At 38.9% G+C, this 12,105-nt stretch overlaps 1 protein-coding gene and 1 long non-coding RNA gene across 18 annotated transcripts in view; one reads left to right on the top strand and one right to left on the bottom strand.

Moving 5' to 3' along the window:
• Positions 1-12,105, top strand: part of ANKS1B (ankyrin repeat and sterile alpha motif domain containing 1B) — a 1,075,523-nt gene that overhangs the window by 974,855 nt on the left and 88,563 nt on the right. The gene's annotated exons all lie outside the window — the stretch shown is intronic.
• Positions 1-12,105, bottom strand: part of LOC124501722 (uncharacterized) — a 40,204-nt gene that overhangs the window by 11,728 nt on the left and 16,371 nt on the right. The window contains exon 3 of one of the 3 annotated variants that reach the window (XR_006959801.1): positions 432-543. The exons of the other annotated variants lie outside the window; for them this stretch is intronic. This is a non-coding gene — a long non-coding RNA (uncharacterized LOC124501722). The remainder of the gene's footprint in view (positions 1-431; positions 544-12,105) is intronic. 3 annotated transcript variants of the gene reach the window in all.

The raw sequence follows: 12,105 nt of genomic DNA, 5'->3' as shown, positions 1-12,105 counted from the left end.
ACCTTGTAATATACTACCTGCTAGGAATACAAAGAGAATAAGGCTTATTGCTGCCTTCAAGGAGATTTTTGCCTAAAGGAAACACATAAACACCTAGCTGTAGCTCAATAAGATAGGTGACAGGGAATAGATGACAAGGGTATTGGTAGAAGTTTCATCTTTCACAAAAGTAGTATTTGACTTGATCTTGAAATATTGAAAGATGTGTAGGGGTTCACCAGATAAAGAAGAGGTGACAGGCATTCAAAAAGAAGGTGTAGCTCATACGCCTTAAAAACCTGAAGGTAGTGTCCCACTTTATCACAGATTAAATGCTCTAATCCCCAAAGAATCCTCCATCCCCAGAAACATCACTTCTTTACATATCTTTACAGACAGCGTACAGCAAAGGTTCTCAGCTTATCCACGGCATGGTCAGCCTGGGCACTCACCATGACCGTTCCTCTTTGTGCCGTATAGGGAGGACAGGACCAGCACCATCAGCAGCTAATGACTCCGTCTTTTTAATGACTCTGTTCTCCAGCCTTGCTGATCATGGCTGGCCTAGGCAGGGAGAAAATTAAAAGGAGTTTGCCACCCCCCAAAGGGTGATTTTTTTACAGTAAACACTCCATTAACTGGAACTTTTAGATAGCTGATATTGTCAGCCCTTGCTTTCAGTGTGAGAGACAGTAACAAACAATGACTCCTAGGCATGTATTAAAAAGAGCAAAACCTTCTGGGATGTTGCTGGGGCCAGTGTGCATTCCTCATCCACCTTCTGTGGCAGCACTGTGGCCCAGTGACAAATTGTCTTCACAGAGCCTAACTCAGACACCATGCAATATTCCAAATATCCACAAAAAAATTAAGGACAATCAATAAACTGCACTTAGGCAAGGGAGGAAAAGACTGTGTTTATATATATGTATTAGACATATATATATATTACATATAATATATATTTTATGTAATATTTAGAATTCTTCCTAAATATTTTATATACTATATATAGTGGATATATATATACACATATATACTTAGGAAGAATATATGTTATATATTATGTAATATTTGGAATTACAAATATTATATAATGTATATAAAACATTGTGTGTGTGTATGTGTGTATATAGATAGATAGATAGATGAATTCCAATAGGGATTCCAACAACGGTGAGGAAAAAAGTATCATTTGGCAATAAGGTACACTAATTTAAAAAATTGAATTAAGTGAAAATTTTGTATATTCTATATGCATATCATTTTACCAAGGTTACTTAACACACCACCTCATTATCTAAAAGTAATTGCGGCTTTATCTTGTAAATATTGCAGTATTGAACCACTAATGCAGCCCTTGGAAATTACCTTAATTAAAAAAAAATGTTTTCATTATGTGGGAATCATTACTGGCTGACACAGGTTTCCAACTGCCCTCAAATTTCCCACTACCTTTTACTGGCCAGAGCTTCCGCTTCTGGCATTAAGGGTTTTGGAACAAGAGTGAGAGAGTGAAAGGAATAGAAGAAAAATAGAATTGTTCCTGTGGTGGGTATATTAATGGATAGACTTGAAAAGACTAAGACAAACCATAGGGCCCATACTGTAATAAATAAAATACCAGTCACTTAGAGAAGCTCACAACCTTATGGCTAAATGAGTCTCTGAGAAAAGATCAACAACTTTTGAGCAGATGTGGGACAAGCACCATGCTAGGCACTTCTATTAAAATTATCTCACGTGGGCCTCATGACAATTCTGGGGGAGAAATGGCAGCCCGATAGAGTGAATATAAGGAGCATGAATTTTTGAAGTTAGAACTGGATTCAGATCCTGGCTTTGTCACCTACTTTGGCAAGTTCTTAAAATTCCTCAGCCTCAGTTTATTCATTTCTAAAATGAAGATAATTACCAACCTTGTAAGACTGAAATGGTAAGGTAAATGGGCTGGTCTGTATTATATGTGTGTTCTCTGACCCTCAGTCTTGTGTTTTCTACCAAACCTCCTCTTGTGTTCAGCTGAAAACTCAGATACTTCTTTGAACTGTGAAAAAGTGTTATCTTCCCCCATCTTGAACTTGCACAGTTGATTTCTTTTGGAACCTTAATGTAGAACATTACAGTTGTCCCTGTTAAGTTGCACCTTTTTTATGTCAGCATGGCCTTTGAGCCTGTTGAGCGAATTTTGAATTTTGCATCAGTCTATTACTGTATTAAATATCCTTCATGGCTTTATGGCATTGAGAAATCTGATAAACGTTCCTCGTATGTCTACATTGATGCCATTAATAAAAATATTGAATAGAGCAGAATCCAGGGGCAGAGCCCTGTGGCATTCAATCAGAGGTCCCCCTACAGACTGTGACAGAGTCATTCATCATGTCTCTTGGGTGTATATGTACAACCAGCTGTGAATCCACTTAATTTTTCTCTCATAGAGCCCACCATCTTATAGATAATGAAAGACTTCATCAAGTGCTTTATTGAAATCAAAGACACTGTGTCCGTGGCATTCTTCTGGTCTGTCAACCTCATACTAATAACCCTGTCAAAAGGGGGAAATTAAAATAGTGCAGCAAAAACTTATTTTCAATGAAACCAATGAGGTTTGGAAAGAAGAGTGGCTGATGGCTCAGGGGTGGGTCCCAGAGGAAGGACACCTGGCCAGCTGCTGCATGTTTCTAGCTGTGGCGTTGCACTGAGGAACTGACCACATGCCAGGAGCCGGCTCAGAAACTGGATTTAATCAAACGCTAAACAAAGTTAGTATTTATTGACATGCTTTTTTTTAATTTTTTTAATGTTTTTTTTTTTTTATTTTTGAGACAGAGAGAGACAGAGCACGAGCAGGGGAGGGGCAGAGAGAGGGGGAGACGCAGAATCTGAAGCGGGCTCCAGGCTCTGAGCTGTCAGCCCAGAGCCCGACACGTGGCTCAAACTCACGGAGTGTGAGATCATGACCTGAGCTGAAGTCAGATGCTCAACTGACTGAGCCACCCAGGCACCCCTATTGAGATGCTTTTTATGCCAGACACTGCACTACATGCTTTTCATATATCTCGTTTAATTCCTATATTAAGAGGTAAATACTATTTTTAACCGTATTATTTTGACAAGTTAGTTAAAGCTGAAGGGGTTGAATAGTTGACCCAAAGTCGTAGATAGAAAGTGCCAGAATCAAGGCTCACACCCACATCACCCTGACATCCAATCTTGGTTCTTAATCACTGTGCCCTCTTGAGCAGATTCTTGTGCCTCAGTGGTGGTGATAACTGATGAGAGAACAAAATTTCCAATCTGTTAACCGATGGTGGGAAGAATTCTCTAACTATGATCAAAGTCTCCCCACCACCTATCTTCAGCCCTTCCTTTCCTGGTATCTGGGCATCAAGAAAATGAATTCTGCATATAATTAATTACTTATTTATTTATTTTGAGAGAGAGCAAGCACAGGATGGGGTAGGAGCAGAAAGAAGAAGAGACAGAGACCCAAGCAGGCTCTGCACCATCAGCGCAGAGCCCGATGTGGGGCTTGAACTCACGAACCGTGAGATCATGACCTGAGCTGAGACCAAGAGTCAGACGCTTAACCAGGTGCCCGAGAAAACAGATTCTGATTGTGCTTCCTGGTGCATGTGGAGTTGGAGGAAAGGGAGTTTTGAAGGATAGCTCAAGTGATCAAACACGAGGTCTGATGAAATAGCCTCCATCCAGTGGCAGAGAATACCTCTTAGGTAATCAAGGAGCCTGCCTTCTCTGGAGTCAAGCCCTCTCTCCCAACAGTGCTGTCAAGGCTGGGCTTTCTAGTTGTCTTTTGTCCATTGTTTCACTGTTTGAATCTGCCGTCTATGCTTGTTTCCATGCCCGCCCTAATCTGGCACACACCTTCTTTGTTTAGCTGGGTTTCAGTACCAATGATTAAATGATAGTCCAGTTGCCAGTCTATTTCATTGGCTCTTTCTGGGCCAGAAAGCCATTCTGTCTCCATTCACATTGTTGGTGTGATTAATTGAGTGCTTAGAATGCAAGCCTGGTCCCAAGTGCTTGAGGGAATCTCATTATCACCACCTGTTACCCCTACAGAATCTATTTGGGTTCCTAGTGATCACTGCCTTCTTTTCATACCTGCACAAACTCTTGTGGTAATCATTTAGAAAGCATGAGCACTTTTACCAAACTGTCATGACTAGGAGAATTAAGACTCTTAAAATATATGTATGGTAAGTCATAAGTACTAGTGTACTAAACACATATAACAAAGAATATCCTACTCACCAAGCAGCCTATAGGACCAGCCTTGTGGTCACATTTCCTTTGAAATATACTGGACAGCATGCAGTTTCTGTGTTGCCTGCCCTTTAGTCTAACTGGTAACTAGTCTGCTCCAGAAGAACAGTGGTTTCTGTCTGGTGCATTCTGAATTACAGCCTTCAGGAATGGCTTTATTTATATTACACTTATTGAATACTGAATACTGACTGCTTTCTCCCAGTGTTTTTCTTTTTTTAACACCTTTATTGAAATATAATTACAGATCATAAAAGTCACCCGTTGGAAGTATACCTTGCAATGAGTTTTAGTAAATTTATACAATTGTCCAACCATCAATGCAATCCAGTTTTAGAATATTTTCATCACTCTAGAAGGTTCTTTCACGGCCATTGCTGTCATCTTCGCTCCTGTTCCTATCATAGGCAACCACCGATCTGCTTTCTTTAGAAACATTATATAAGTGGAGTCATACAACATGTATGCCTTCTTTCACTTAGCATAATGTTTTTTGAGGTTCATCCATACTGTAGCATTATCTGTAGTCTTTTCCTTTTCATTATTGAGTAGTATTCCATTGCATGAATATACTAGATATTACTTACCTGTTGGCTACTTGATGGAATATTTGGATTGCTGGGTTTAGCTATTATGAATAATGCTGGTTAAATTTTCACTTACAAATCTTTGTGTGTACATGTAATTTTCTTTCTCTTGGACTGCTACCTAGGAGTGGACTTGCTGGGTCATATGGTAAGAAACTGGGTCATAATGTGAGATATTGGCAGTTCTCCGAAAAGTAGATGTGTCCCCTTGATATCTCTACTAGCAATATGAGATTTCTAGTTTATCCACATCCTTACCATCACTTGGTATTGTCAGTCTTTTTTATTTCAGCCATTCTAGTGGGTATATAGTGATTCCGAGTTGTATTCTGTTATGTGATTCTCTAGGAGATAAGGAAGCAGATGGGGTGAGGTAACAAAGGAAGTAAGTGGATTATTAAAAATCTGTCCCTCACTGTCATCCTGCTTTCTTATCCTGAGCCTGTCTTTGGGACTAATAACATCTGCTTTCCTTAGAAATACTTTTTTAAGCCCCTGACATTCTTTTTCCCTCCACACATGGGCTGAAATACGGCTAACACCTGACTCTAAAGTGCAGTAGTAGCTAGCTGGGCCAAGTAAAATCCATGGATGCACTTTTTAAACCTTAATTTTAGCTAGTTTTCAGTAGATTTTTACCTCCTCCCACACCAAATTCTTTTATCAGAGCTGCTGACAAGAAACAGAATTGATTGCCTTGAATTCATTGCATCTTTCACTATTCTACCTACCCACTGATGTAGGGTGTTATGTCATTAAAGTAGCAAACAGCACAAAGGAGGTAGCAAAAGAGCAGAAAAGAAGACCATTTATAACCCAAAAATTGAATAACCAGGCCCTTACTTACCTAAGATTGTCTCTTGGAATGCAATTTGTCTTAAAGCTTCTGTTTACAAATATGTGTTTAGTCAAGTACTTTGCATATTCCGTTTAATTTACAATATGTGGACATGTTAATAATGAACTTTCTTAAACATAGTATCATTTATAATACTGAGACCATGGGTCATAAGTTTTATGATCTCAAAAACTGAATGAATAAGGTAAGTTGAAAAATACCCTCAGTAGCCATAAATATCCCCCATGGTTAGCAAAAGATAAGCCTAACTGTGGCCTCTCTACTTCTTAAGATGTAGAGTATTTTTATGTATTAATAATACTGCAAAGAGATTTGCGGTTTTCAAATGCTTTTAGCTCATCATCACATCTCCAAGAATAACTTCAGATGTGGGATATAGCGCATATTTCCCATATTCTTCTGCAACAAATTTTTTCTTCAGTAATCCCAACGATTGGGTTATTGAGCAATGCAAACCAAATTTCTCCTATGAAAACCTAATTTGCAGCAAGCTGTACTTTAAAAGTAACTTACAGGGAAATTAGTTAGGAACTGATTGGTTGGTTGGTTGGTTGCTTGCTTGCTTGCTTGGTTTTAATCTTCTGGAGCAATGTTTATGTGAAAATATAATCAGAAAATTAGTACCTTCATCAAGAGGTAATTCAGAGAGCTTTACAAATAAACCTAAGATTCTCATTGATTACAAAAGAAGGCTTTCTACTTCCAGAACCCTTAAATGCTCAGAAGCAATTATACCATTAAAATCTCTCTTTCCATGCAAAGATTATCTCATTTCCTCCTAATTAGTGTTTCCTGTTTTTTGAGACAGACTGTATTGAGAAAACCTACATTCCCTGGGACCCCCCCTCACTCTCGCACTGTCCTTTGCTCTCTCTGGGGCCATAGAACTTGGAACCTCTTTTCCACCCCATAGGTTAGCACAGTTGTATTTTGGTCACATGTATTATACAAACTGGTGTTTGCTGATTATTTGGTAGTAGTTGCTATGAAAAGTAATAGCAGAAGGAAAAGAAAATGTGGCAAATCTTGTCAGAGGCATTTTTTAAAGTGTTAGAGGTAAAGGGAAAGAGTTACAGATGGTAGGAGGTAAGCCAGTTTTCCATCACTCATGGCAAGACTGTGTAAAGGAATCAGGGCTAAGACTCAGAAAGAACAGAAAACTAGAGAGTAGAAAGGAAAAAGCAATAGGACATGAGTGTTCTCTTTGCTTTCAGAGATAGTTCTCCTATGTCATTTGTTGCCCACAGCAGAAGTGATCAGATCTGAGATTTTAGGGATACCCCTCTAAAATGTCCTTGTGAGCTAGATGCTATGAGGAACTCTAGGACTCAGTAACACTGTACCTACCTGACTTCCAAAGCCTGCAGTCAGGTGGAACAGGTAAGAGACAGACATGTAAAAAGAGAGCTAGCAGTACAAGCCAAGATACATCCAGTGTTACCAGCCCACGACAGCCCACAGATAATACAGAAATTCAGAGAGAGAGGTTGCAGTAATCCAAGGTGAGCAAGGAAAACTTTAGGTGGATCTTGACTTCATCCTTCCAAGATTCTAATGAAAAGGAGAGTGTGATATTTATATCCATATTTATAGAATATGCAGAAGTGTTGTATATTTAAGTCAAAGAAATGTCCATGGCAGAGTTGGAGACCTGGAGAGATTTGGCTGGAGTTAAAGAAATTTTAGATTAATAGGAGAGAAGGCTGGAAAAGTGAAAGACAGGGTTCTTGATCTAGAATCTACCCAGAGAGGGGCGCCTGGGTGGCTCAGTCGGTTAAGCGTCCAACTTCAGCTCAGGTAATGATCTTGTGGTCCGTGAGCTCGAGCCCCGCATTGGGCTCTGTGCTGACAGCTCAGAGCCTGGAGCCTGTTTCAGATTCTGTGTCTCCCTCTCTCTCTGACCCCTCCCCCGTTCATGCTCTGTCTCTCTGTCTCAAAAATAAATAAACGTTAAAAAAATATTTAGAATCTACCCAGAGATATCTATAGTAACACATTTAAATAACAAAGATAATAGTAAAATTTTTGCTGGTAGGTTTATTCAAGGATAGGATAAAACAAGTTTAAAGTGTCTGTTATACTTAAAAGAGAAATCATGCCTTAGTTCAATGCTTCATGGTTTCCAGAGCAGCTTCCTAGTCATTCTCATTCAATCCACAGAAACCCTTTTTAGTCTTGGCAGGCTGTGTAGACACATATATTTAGATAGATGGATGGATGATATATAGGTAGATGGATGGATGGATACATGGATACATACATACATACATACATACATAATAGACAAGAAGATATACACACCTGTTTTTTAAATTTTTTTTTCCAACTACTATATTGAGAACCCTAGAGGACTGAATATTTTTTCTTCTTTGTGGCTCACAAATTGCATAACATGGGGGTTACATGTGAAAGACATCCAGTAGTTTGTTGTGTAAGATTATTATTATCCCTTTAATATCACTGCTTAAAGATATTAAAGATCACCTAGCTGGGTCATCAGTGTGGATCAGTCGGTTGAGTGTCCAACTCTTGATTTCAGCTCAAGTCATGATCTCACGGTCATGAGATCGAGCCCTGCATCAGGCTCTGCGCTGGGCATGGAGTCTGCTTGGGATTCTCTCTCTCCCTCTCTCTTTGCCCCTCCCATGCTTGTGCACACATGTACACGTGCTCTCTCCCTCTCCCCCTCTCTCTCAATAATAATAATAATAATAATATTTAAAAAGATCAGCTAGCTGGAAGAAGAATCAGAGGAAGAACAAAATGTCATGATATTCTGCTTCAGAGGTCCTTCTATCCACCATATTATGCCAGGCATGGATTATTACAGCCCCAAAAATCAGAGAGAACATGTCACAGTCAAAAATCAAATGCAAGTTCAAACGAGGACTTCTGGCATTGTGGGAGTTGAAATTGGATGACACACAGGCACTTTTGCCTTGATGCTTCCAGGTGGAAAGTGTTTAGAAATTACCAGAGAGGGGGGAAAACCTTTCTCATTTAATTGCAGAATTTAGTTCTGCAGATGAGAACAAAGCAGATAAATTTTTAGCTCAACTTCCATTCTGGGTCTTTAAGAACACCAGAACTCCTCAGAACACTTGCAGTTTTGTTAGAAGAGGCCACTGTGAAGCCAGATGCATGCTCTAGAGTTGCATAAAAGCTGCTCTCCGTAGTTAGCAAACATCTAGAAAAGGGAAAGGGGAATTATCTACCTTGTTAAAATGGAAGGAGGGTTCCAAATGCAGGATAAAGCTGTTTCATTTAAGTACCATTTAAATAAAAATCCCTCTCTAAATAAAAAAACTGGAAATAAAAAGGATGCAGTCCCATGGTGGTGATGACTGGAATCGCTCGTGTGCTCAGTGTTGCTGCATGTGTAGTCTCTGGAGTATTCAGCTACATGTGTTATTTCACGTCTGTCAGCTAAATCTGAACTCCAAAATATAACAAATGCAAAATGTGACACTGAGGAACATTATGTGGATTTGTGATTTTCCCTGGAGGACTTGGTCCAGCCAGCAATAAATGGATTGAGATTTCATGCGGAACATGGAGACAGACTGTCGCTACATGACTTTTCTTTGTGACTCATGCACATTGTCGCAGCTTTTTCCAGTGTTTTTTTTCTATGGTGTCTATGCAAACATGGCAATGAAAATGGAAATTGTAGGATGATAGGATTTTTTTTTTAGTCCATGGAATATTTGATATCCAGAAAAGAAGCACAATCTAAATTTCCAACAATAAGGGGAATGGTTAGTAAATTATGCCATGCTTCTCTAAAGCAATAATATGGTAATATGGAGTTACTTAAAATGTCTACTGAGAGTTGGATATGTTAAGGAAGTATTTTAGCTTTAATATTGAGTGAAAAAAATTAAGGTGAAAATTGAACTTATGTTACAGCTTCTATAAAATATAATCATGGGGACAAAATGAAAGGAAGCACATCTATATGTTAATAGCCTACAGAGAACTTGTCCCCTTACTCGTTTTTCTGTATTTTCTGTCTCTACAGTGGGAGAGCAGTATTGTTACTACAATCCAAACATTGTTTAATTTTAAAAGCAGATGAAGAAAAAACATTTAATTTAAATCATGTTAAATTTAACGTTTAACATATATCACGTTAAATTTTAAGAGAAAAAAAAAAAGAAGTCTAAGTATGCTGACTTTACCTGGTGCTGTGACATATATTCTGATGCGAGCCTATTCAGTGTGAGGGTAATGGCATGACATTGTCTAGCAGAATTCCCACAGCCAGACCCAGAAGCATAAAAGACAGTGACATAACATTGCAGCATTGTCACTCCACAGTTATTCTCCTCTTGCTGGGATCTGTGACAGGATTTCTGAAGATGTCCTGTTCAATTGATGATACTAGAGAAAATTCCTAGAGGCAGCTACTGGTCTGATGAATGGGTCCCAATATGAGGAAAGCTCATGTCGGTTCAACACCACTCCTTGCCTTTGGCTCACATTTCTCATAGTAGTTGTAATAAAAACCATTAAGAAAATATGCAGTAACTTTTTATTTCATATCTGTTAGAATTCAGCACCTGGAACCACATTCTTAGGCTCATATGTATAATAATTTTTTTCTTAGTTAATGGTTTGACTGTGTAGTTATTCATGTCCCGTTTCTCTAAGTTCCCTCTTTGTACTGCCAAATAATCTGTGGCAGAAACTCAATATCAGTGTTTGAATTGAGCGGAATTGGCTCAATATCTTAGAATAACTAAATCCCCAATATATTACCATTACTTTACCTTTTATACCCATGGGGTTTCTTTTATATGCAGTTCACTTCCACCCACACAGGAATGAAACCCGTACAGAGTTTTTCTCTACTACAGTAATCATTGCTCTGGCTTTTTAAAAACCAAAGGTTTGCAGACTGACTGGTCATCAGTTATGGTGCCTAAAGTGATAGGATTCCACTACTTCCCTGTCTGCTTCCAATGATGACCATATGTTAGTTAAGTTGTTCTCATCCAAGGCAAACCCACTTGCCTTTGGACTTGACTTTTTCATAGTGACTATCTTTCTTTGGAATATTCTGTTACTGTCTGGCCAATTTGATTTCTTATTGTTGACTTGGGAGTTTTGAAGCCAAACGTCACCCCCCCCCCCACCACCACCACTCTAATATTAGCCAACTTGGATTGAATCTTGGATTGATGAGGACTTCCTATCCTTTATCTATATATGCATTTCACAAGGAATTCTGTAAGGTACCCACCTGAGCTCTTTTGACCTGAAGCTTTAACACTGCTTTAGCTTTGTCCAGAATTGAAGCTATAGTATTTTAATGTTTTCAGATGATCAAAACCCATTATAAATGTTTTGAACATAACTCAAAATTTACAAAGTACCATTTTAAGAAGCCTCATGACACATGATTTATAGTGTAGCTGAAGCCAGACGGTGTAGAGATTGATAGCAAGAAGAGCCTGGTAAGTGGTAAAGAGCAGGTTAAGAATCAGGTGCACATCCCTGTCATGATGCCATTAGCAGTGTGACCTTAAACAAGTTACTCAGTATTTGTGTCTCAGGTTGCACCTCTAAAATGAGAATGAGAATGTTATTATAAGGATTAAATGAGATATTTACACATATATAATGTACTTGGCACAGTTTCTAGCACAATTAGACCATAGCAAATGTTAAGTAAATGGTAATCATCAGTATCTTCTGTAATGTGGGATCATTTCTAATAATTGAGAGTTACCCACATGTTTTTGACATGACTCATCACTCTTTGTTAATTTGTTCCATCTATCTATCTGTCTGTCTATCTATCTATCTATCTGGACTCTTCCGGAAGGTTCTGTAGAGGAGGCAGCAGTCGAGCTCCAGTGTAGAGTGCCTCAGCTTACCTTCTTTGGGGATTAAATAATGTGCATGGGAGAATAGCATGCATTCTTTTAGATTAGGTCTAGGAATAAATTTAACAGCTAGAAACCAGACCCCTTCCTACCAGTACATGTCACTTCAGTGGGCACTTTTTCCAAGGTTAGCCAAATCTCTGCATGCAAAGCACCAGCAGACTTGTTTGATGTGATTAACTTTCTGAAAATCACATAGTCCCTGTCTTTCGGGGTCAGGATTTGCATACATCCTTAGAGCCCACTAACTGGAAGAAGCACAGTGTGAAGGTTGTATCTTCTCTACACCAGGCCCTGTGCTGGTTATTCTCATAATCTCGCTCTTCATCTTCCCAACATTAGGATTGGCATTAACTTCCTCACTTTATAGGTGAGAAAATGGAGATCAGAGACTCAGGTATCTCGCCCCAAATTGAGTTGTTGGAGAGTAAACTGAAAGCAGCAGTGGAGGGGACACCAGCTCAGTTTTACCACAGTTATTTGTTGTTTAGTGTCAGTT

The sequence above is a fragment of the Lynx rufus genome, unplaced genomic scaffold (genome assembly GCF_022079265.1).
Source record: "Lynx rufus isolate CCGP_SWC_20201006 ecotype Redwood Valley unplaced genomic scaffold, mLynRuf1.p SCAF_7, whole genome shotgun sequence".
NCBI lineage: Eukaryota > Metazoa > Chordata > Mammalia > Carnivora > Felidae > Lynx > Lynx rufus.
The sequence above is the reverse complement of the archived record's forward strand: the minus strand, read 5'-3'. Positions and strand labels throughout refer to the sequence as shown.